Genomic DNA, 8367 nt, shown 5'->3' on the forward strand with positions numbered 1-8367 from the left:
TTCAGAATTTTTGTGGAACAGAAGCAAAGGTCTTGGGCCATCCAGCCCATCAGAACTATCAGAAAGGGAAACTTTATGAGCCTCCTGTGTAAATAACTTTCTACAGATACAAAACAGTTTATTTAGAAGTGGTGTGAAATTGTAGTACTTCACTTGACTGATGTTTTTCCAACAGGCCAAGCTTTTGTAGAGTTGGGCAGGATTGAGAAGAAGACTGCAGAAGGGATGCTCTATGCTTGGTCTAGTGACACAACAAAACCGAAAACTCCTCTTTGTAAGCTGTGGATGTGGCACATTCCTAGTGTTTCCTGTGCAGCACACTGCATACACAACATCACGTTCACCACTGCAAGCAGCCTGCACCCCACCCATGCATCACACCCAGCTCTCCAGCCAGCAGCATGGTTGTAGCTGGGAGTGATGGCAGTGAGGAGCACCTGCTGCTTTTGAAACCCTGACTGCCAGGTGGGGCTTCAACTACTAACTCCTGGAGTCATTCTTGGAGTAAGTCAGTCCCAAATGTCCTTAGAAAACAATTTTCCTGAGCCATGTCTATAGTGAATACTCAGTACCAGGGTTTCTATTTCAGGAAGGCCATTTCTATTTTGATATTAAAAAACATAGTCATGCTATAATCAGAAGAATTATATACACTCACAGTCCTCTATGTAAATATTTAACACTGTATGGAAGAAGCTTTATTAATATTTTCCACAACTATCTTTTAGGTCACAGACTGGGGAAAATTTCTACTACATTTAAATTTATTTTTTTTTTTTTGCAGGATAGTAATTTACTGAAATTTAGAATTTTTCCATGGTTAAGAGGTAGTAGTATCTCCAGGTTTCATTTTCAAGTTTCAGAATGGATAAATGACAACATAAATTTAATAGAATTTCATAGTTACATACATAATTCTCATTTCATACCTGCATCCTCTGATGCACCTTTCAGTTAATCCTGATTGATAGCAAGATAAATGAAAAGAGATGTTGGTTCTATGTTTATGTCAAAACTAATACATTACAGATAAAGACAAATACGCATGCACTTACACAAAGATACAAAAGTAACAGTCTTGGTGCTGCTGCTGCTGTTTCTATTGAGTTACATAATTTGTGATTGCCTTAGTTCAATAATTCAAAGCACACAAAGATTTAAGAAGAAAGATAATATTATATCATCATATTACTTAATTCTTTAGGAAAAAGAAGACCTTTGACATACCATATAATCTCTACAAATTCTCCATAAATTGAACAGAATTGAAATGGAATTGAAAGAGAAACAGAAATTGAATAGCTGCATCCTGTTAAATTACTACATACACTCCCTACCTTTCACTCACTCCTGCCCCAAATACAGACCTCATGAATCTGTTGAAAGCACAAAATTGTATTAATGTGAGACTCATAGCCCTGAAAGAGTGGGCCTTAACAGATGCTCTTGTCAGGAAAACATCTGAAGTAGGCAGATGAACTCTGGCATACATAAAGCCTTATTCAGACTTACGTTACAAGTACGAGGGGGTAAATTAAAAAATAAGTTGCCTCCTTACCTTGAGGAATTCTCTGTGAGCTTATCTAGATTGACATCAGGTACAATAATTTTTTTTAGTCACCATCATGTCATGATATGATCAGTGGTGCAAAGGGTGACTTTGCCATCACCTGACTCTCTGAGGCCAGCAAAGGCTTCTTAACTCTCCCATTATAGATTTCATGAAGTTTACACCTCAATACCAATAGATGAAAAAACAATAATACTTTTATTTTTGCTAACATACCTTGCGACCAATCCTGCTGCTTATGTCTTTGTCCAGAAGATTTGGGTTACCTAGGTATGGCTAAAGAAGAAGAAGGGCTGTTTTCCAAAGATGTCTGGTGGTACAAAAACAGGAGATCTTGGTCTGAGATGAAGAACAGAGTTGTTTCACCACAGTGTCACTGAACTGATGTGGTCATGCAGTGACAAGACATGGTAGAGCTTCTCTTTTTATGAAAGGTTGCAGTCACCTTCCTCACTGCTCCTGTGAGCAATACACAGAATTAGAAACCAGAAAAACTGTCCTTGAATTACCAAGGAAGGGATTGGAGAGTCAAAGAGGGGTGGAGGAAGTATGGATTATCTGGACAAGATCACTGTAATGATCTGAAGCTGACTGATATTGAGAGGTTTTCTACTGATTCCACCTGCATTTACCAAACCTTTCATGTCACTTGCAAACACAGACAGTAATGACTATCTGTTCTGCAGAACTTCTCTCATTTGTTCCCCTCTTTCTTTTGAATGTGAAGTTAATCATGTAATTCCACCTCTCATTAGTTTTACTGGTGCTATGCGAATCTTCTCAAGAATCTGCTGTTTGCTGTCCCCTAAAAGACAACATGAAGATGAAATGTCTGCCACATTCTTTAAACACCCTTTAAATACTCTGTACTTGACATGGTGTGGTTGATGAACCTTTGGAACTTTTTTATTTCTCTGTCTTCTCCTGGCTTTCCCAGCTCTTGTTACACTGCAATATCATTCTAAGGGTGTGGCATAAATTATTACATAATTAAATTAAATGACATTCCATTTTTTTTCAGATGAGTCATCTGCAGGTATCCAGAAAATGTACAGCATGAGAGTTACCTCATGTTCAAGGCATTAAGAATACAAAAGTAGTTCATTAGATGTTATTAGGAAAAATAAATAAGGAGAACCTCTAACTTAAAAATAGAGAGAAAACTTTCTTGCTGTTCACAGTGGCAAACTAGGAAAAATTTCAAGACTTCATGTGAATTTACTACTCAGGATGGTGCACTATTATGTGGCTTCAGGGACCTCCCAGAAACCAAACTGTGATGACAAGATCTGTGCTTGGCTCCTCCTTTGCCCCATGGCAAGAGCTCTACTGTCAGCAGCTGGTGTCTGGATCAGCAGCTGCTTGCTGCCCAGCCCATTGGCACATTTTACTTTTTCAGCAGAGTGGGCGGAAAGCCAGAGCCCCACCTTTTCTCCACCTTCTGCTCTCTCAGCAGAGGTGGATGACAAAGGAGGAAAACAATAATCCCACAGAGACTCGTCTTTTCTCTGTCTATCACAGAAAGGCCTTAGTAGCCATGAAGGGTCTAGGAAGAAGACCACAAACTTCAGTAAATAGGAAAATGTCCACACAAATTAGAAGGAATAGATTGGTTTTTATACTTGTTCATAATCTGATGCAATATTAAAGGAACCCGTAGATTTACATGCAATTTTTTCTTTTACTAGAAGGTGACAAATGAAGGTTTAAATCCTCTTAAAATGCATTAGACTAACACCTGCAATAACTATAGAGGTGTTTTCACAGCACTGTATTTAAATCTGTCACAAAAGCCACTTTTTTTAACTTTCTTGATCAGTACTGAACCAAAATGCACATGGAAATCTTTATAAACTTTCACTGATAGTGTATTTTGAAACCTGTCTACAGCTTACATGGGAAAACTAAAAGTCAGAGAGTGACGTTTTAATTGTTCATGTACACTTTGAAGTGCCAAATCACTCCAGTGGTTCATAGAATCACAGAATATGCTGATTTTGAGGGGACCCACAAAGACCATCAAGTCAAACTCCTGGCTCTGCACTGGACATGCAAAATCACATCATGTGTCTGAGAGCATTGTCCAAACACTTGAACTTGAAGGAAGTGTCTGCTTGAGTCAGACCATGTGTGCACACAAGAGTAACCAGCTGGGAGTCTTGCAGCAACCTCTGCAGCCTAGAAGGTTTTTCAGAGTGCTTGGTGTGGCAGCCCCTGATTTTTCCTGTCCTTGCACATACAGAAGATACCCTTGTGTCCTACTCCAGTGTGAGAACTGGACTGGCTCCTGCCTGCAGATACTCTGCCACAGACAGAATGCTCTCCCCTCATGGCTACTGAAACCACCTCTGTCAGGTTGCCCAGTCCCAGCTGAACTATTACCAAGGCCACAGCACATTTTAAACAGCAGGTGCAGCTCTCCTGAACAGTCATCTCTGTGCTGGTATAATCATCCCCTTTATGTAGATTTCCATGTCATAACATAGAAGAATATTTATGCAACTTGAGGAGTGGCATTTTTAACCCTTTGGAAAAGAGTGGTATGGGCAAGAGTGACACTGCAAATCAACAGTACTTTGCTACCATGCTTTCAATTTTAAGGTGATTTCCTATAAAATTACAAAATATGGTTCATTTATGCATTTCCAAACCATTGTCTAATACAGATCTTGATAATTACATTTGTTACTCTACTGGTTTATGAATTACTCATTCCTTCCTGATTGATGAAAATTAAGAAAGGCTAAACCTGGAATTTTCAGATGGATGTAACATAGACTTTTAAATATATATATTTATCCACACATATGCGATTGCATGATTCTAGAGTTTTGCTTCCTTTGTGGTAGGGTTTTATGTTTTGGGGTTTTATTTTTGCATACAGACTTACTTGGAAGCTCCAGATGCCTGTGGCTTCTTCTGAGACCCCACCTGAAGAATGGCATCCATCTCCAGGGCCCTCACCACAAGAAAGCCATGGAACTATTGGGGTGGGTCTAGGGGAGAGCCACAAAAAAGTCATCAGAGAACTGCAACACCTCCCTTATGAAGAAAGGCTGAGAGAATTTGTGTTGTTTAGCATGGAGAAATGACATTTCCTGCAGTCCTTCAACAGTTAAAGGGGGCATATAAGAAAGATGTGGGCAGACTTTTTACCAGGGCCATAGTGATGGAAGAAAGGGGTAACAGTTTTAACTACAAGTGAGTAGATTTAGATTGGACATAAGGAAGAGGTTCCTTACAATAAGAGTGGTGAGAGGCTGGAACAGGTTACCCAGAGAAATAGTGGACGCCTCATCATTGGGAATGTTCAAGGTTAGATTAGATGGGGGGAAGAATAACCTGGTTTAGTTAGAAATGTCCTTGCCAATGCTGTGGGGGTTGGACCACAGATGATCTTTAAATGCTCTTCCCAGCCAAAACCATTTTTTGATTTTTGAGTGCCCAAGTGAGGATGCAGGTATCTGATTCTTTTTCCTTCCAGAGGGGTTAGATGGAGATAAACAGAACACCCAAACAGATGTGCTCTAAACATTTATTTTGTACATTGTGTTACTATGCTTGAGAGACATTGCAAAGAAATGGAGTTTAAAAACTGGGGAAAAGTTCACAGCTATAACAATGATATTTATAGTCTTCAAATTTATTTGAAGTTTTGTGAAACGTATCTGGGCAAACGGCTGTCCCAGCCTAAGGCAACAGCTAATATTGTGCTTTGAGTGGAAAGTTTGTGGTCATGCTTAGACAGCTTGGGCAGGGAGTTCACAAGATTTTGTGCTGCAGACTGCATATGCATAGGTAGGAGAAAAAAACATTTCCCTGCCTCCTTGAAGATCCATGCCCAGCTCCTCATTTGGTTCAGTTCAGACAGCTGGCTGTAGGTAATTCTGGACATTAAAGCACTGGAAGTCCAGCAGCCACAGGAGACAAACAGCTGGCTGTGCCAGGTTGGGAGCAGCCAGCCAAGAGAAAAGGTGCTGCTTTCATCAGAGCTGCCAAGGCCCGTGAATGAAGATGGAGCAGCCAGAGGCACAACCATCAGGGAGCCAAGCAGCTACAAAGCATTGCTTCACACAGCACTTTATTGCCAAACAAATCTTAGTTTTCACTTACTTTCACTTAGATGATGGGAAAAATTCTACCCTGGAAATTACTTCCTTAGAAACAGAAGACTCTGAACAGTTATAGTTAAAGAATAACTGTAACAGTCAGTTACTATCACTGTTTATTTACCTGCTCATATTTTTGTTCCCTCTTAGCAAAAAAAAACCAACCCAACAAAATCTCTTTGAGCTGGTTGATTCATGTTTGCCTCTTACTTATGCCTCTGCTTTTGAAATATTAGAGTTCAGTATAGTTTTTCCAGCTGTCCAGGTGTGGCCTCAAGTCACCACATTTGGGGAAACTCCCTTCAGTTTGAACCCAGACCTTGTTGCTGCCAGTCACATCCTGGCAGGAGGGTTACTTTGGAACAACAGCAGCAGTGTTTCTATGAAATGACTCAGTTTTCTTTTTCCAGAGGATCCCTGCTACCACTGGTATGTAGGATGGAGGATGTGAAGTTGAGGATATACTAAGGCAGTGCAGTCTATCTCATTAGTTTGAAAATGAGGCGAACAAAAACATTCTAGCAAGAAAAAAGGACAGTGTATTAAAACAACTAAATACCACCCCAGACTCAACAGACTCCTTGTCTCTGAGCAATTATGAATAAAGCTGGGTACACGGGATGAAACTTAATTTAGGCTGCAGTTTCATAGTCACTTCAAGCTAATCTAAATTGGCACAGATTATGAAAGGAGGAATCTTTCCTGCCTGTCTGTCCCCAGCAAAGCTATTCCCTCTTTTTTCCCCCCTTCCTACCCCTTTGCACACAGAGCAGCTTTATTTGTCTCTGTGTGGCATGGAGTGGGGCAAGCAGCTTGTCCAGAGGGACAACCCTGCTATTCCCAAACACACTTTCAACCTCCCCATTCCCCCATCCAAGTTACAGCCATCCTGACTGCAACTGGGAAATACTCCATGAATGACAGGAAAAGATTTTGCTAAGCCAGATAGGTTTCCTGGTTTGGGGTGGGGTGGGAGGGTGGTGCAGTGATGTCTCAAGCTGTGATGACAGTACAGTGACATACCTTGAGTACTGTGAAACAGGGCAGCAGTCAAGACACGTGGACTTGAAATGCTTAGAGTAGGCACTAATTCCAGCACTTGCTACTTTAACACTGTTTTATATTATTGCTGTGTAACATATTAACTTCTAGAGGTCACAGCTCAGCAGCCCTGATCTAGTGACCTTTCCAAGTAAATATAAGCAAGCAAAACACTGTTTATTCTAGCCATGGAGGAGAAAAAGATTCTTTTTCCATATACATATTTTTTAAAATTGTTTTTACCATTAAGATTTAAACACCCTTCTATCACTATTTGTCTTTGAATACTATAATGAGACGTTTGCATCAATTAATACTTTGGAGTTGTTAATCTTACATCAGGGAGACCAAGCTGAATGCAGCAAACATAGACACATTATGTGCTGTCATGTGTACACCAAATTCTACTTTTCCTGAAGTGCAACATCAATGCCACAGTTGAACTATGCTTGTTTAAAGGTAATTGCCCAAGATAAAATACAATTCAAATGCAGCAGCCTCATTTGGAATTCTTAAAAACAAATTACAAAGAGGGGAGCAGTGGACAAAATGTCCCCTGGGATAATTTCTAAGGTCCTGTGCTCATTTTGCAGGAAGCTAGGTTTTTCCTTCATTAGAGGAGTTGAATGACTCTAAGTCAGTCACTCAGGTGCAAACTTTTTGAGATCTGCTCTTCACTGCCAGAGATATCCCAAGGGTTCTCATATAAACAAGCACTATTTACAGATACCTTCTCAGCAGTGGCACTTGATTGTTAAACATTAATTCTTAGGTGTATGTTGTGCAATATTTACACATGCTATTTGGCTCTGTTAGCAATTTGAAAGGACACTTTCAGTAATTTAGGAGAAAAACACAGGTTTGGGAGAGTTTCCTACACAAAATATAGGAATAAATACCTTAATGAGTGAGCAATTTTTATTTGTTTTATTTATTTATTTAATAAAAGAGCCCTGAGATTTGTTTTACAGCCAGTGAATATTTAAAGGAGAGCAGGAAAGACCTTAACAGTTGGTCCCACCTAGTATACTTGCATTCTGACAGTGGAAGAGAACAGGCACACAAGTGCTAAAAGTGAGTTGGCAAAATAGGTTAGGGAAATAACCTCAAGATTTGGAATAATTTTTGGGGAGACCAGTAAGAAAGTGCTCTGTGTTTACTACAAGGTTCCTGTAGGGAGTGGCAGAGGTGAGACGTCTCTGCTCCACCTGTAGGTGGAGAAGAAAAGGGAAAATTCAGCAGAGAGAACAGAGAGAGAACACAACACCCCTGTTTGTCAGGGAGCCCGCAGCTACAGTCACAGTTTCACTGGGTTTTCTCTGTGTCTCAGAGGATAAGGAAGTGAATCATAAACTCCAAAAGGGACTCAAGCAGGAAAGCAATAGTATTTACCTGCTTGTCAGCAGGCAATTCTGTCTGGCCTACAGTGACAGCTTGGGAGAGATGCTTGAATAAATGCACCTCATTGTACATACCATACACAGAGTTTTTGGGTGGTGGCTTTTTTGGGGTGGGGATGATTTTGCAGTTTGATCAAGCTATCTTTAGAGTGTTTTCATAGAATCATAAAATAGTTTGGGTTGAAAATGACATTTACACCTGATCCAACCTACCTGCAATAAGCAGGGATACTAACTAGACCAGGTT

At 40.1% G+C, this 8367-nt stretch overlaps 1 long non-coding RNA gene across 1 annotated transcript; it reads right to left on the minus strand.

The window, feature by feature from the left end:
- Positions 1–669: 669 nt before the first annotated feature.
- LOC109022493 lies at positions 670–6770 on the minus strand. Its single transcript, XR_002001422.2, has 3 exons — positions 6703–6770; positions 4461–4566; positions 670–2029 (listed from the first exon to the last, which is right to left on the minus strand). It is a non-coding gene; the product is annotated as an uncharacterized LOC109022493 (long non-coding RNA).
- Positions 6771–8367: the final 1597 nt, after the last annotated feature.

Source organism: Parus major, chromosome 2 (genome assembly GCF_001522545.3).
Source record: "Parus major isolate Abel chromosome 2, Parus_major1.1, whole genome shotgun sequence".
NCBI lineage: Eukaryota > Metazoa > Chordata > Aves > Passeriformes > Paridae > Parus > Parus major.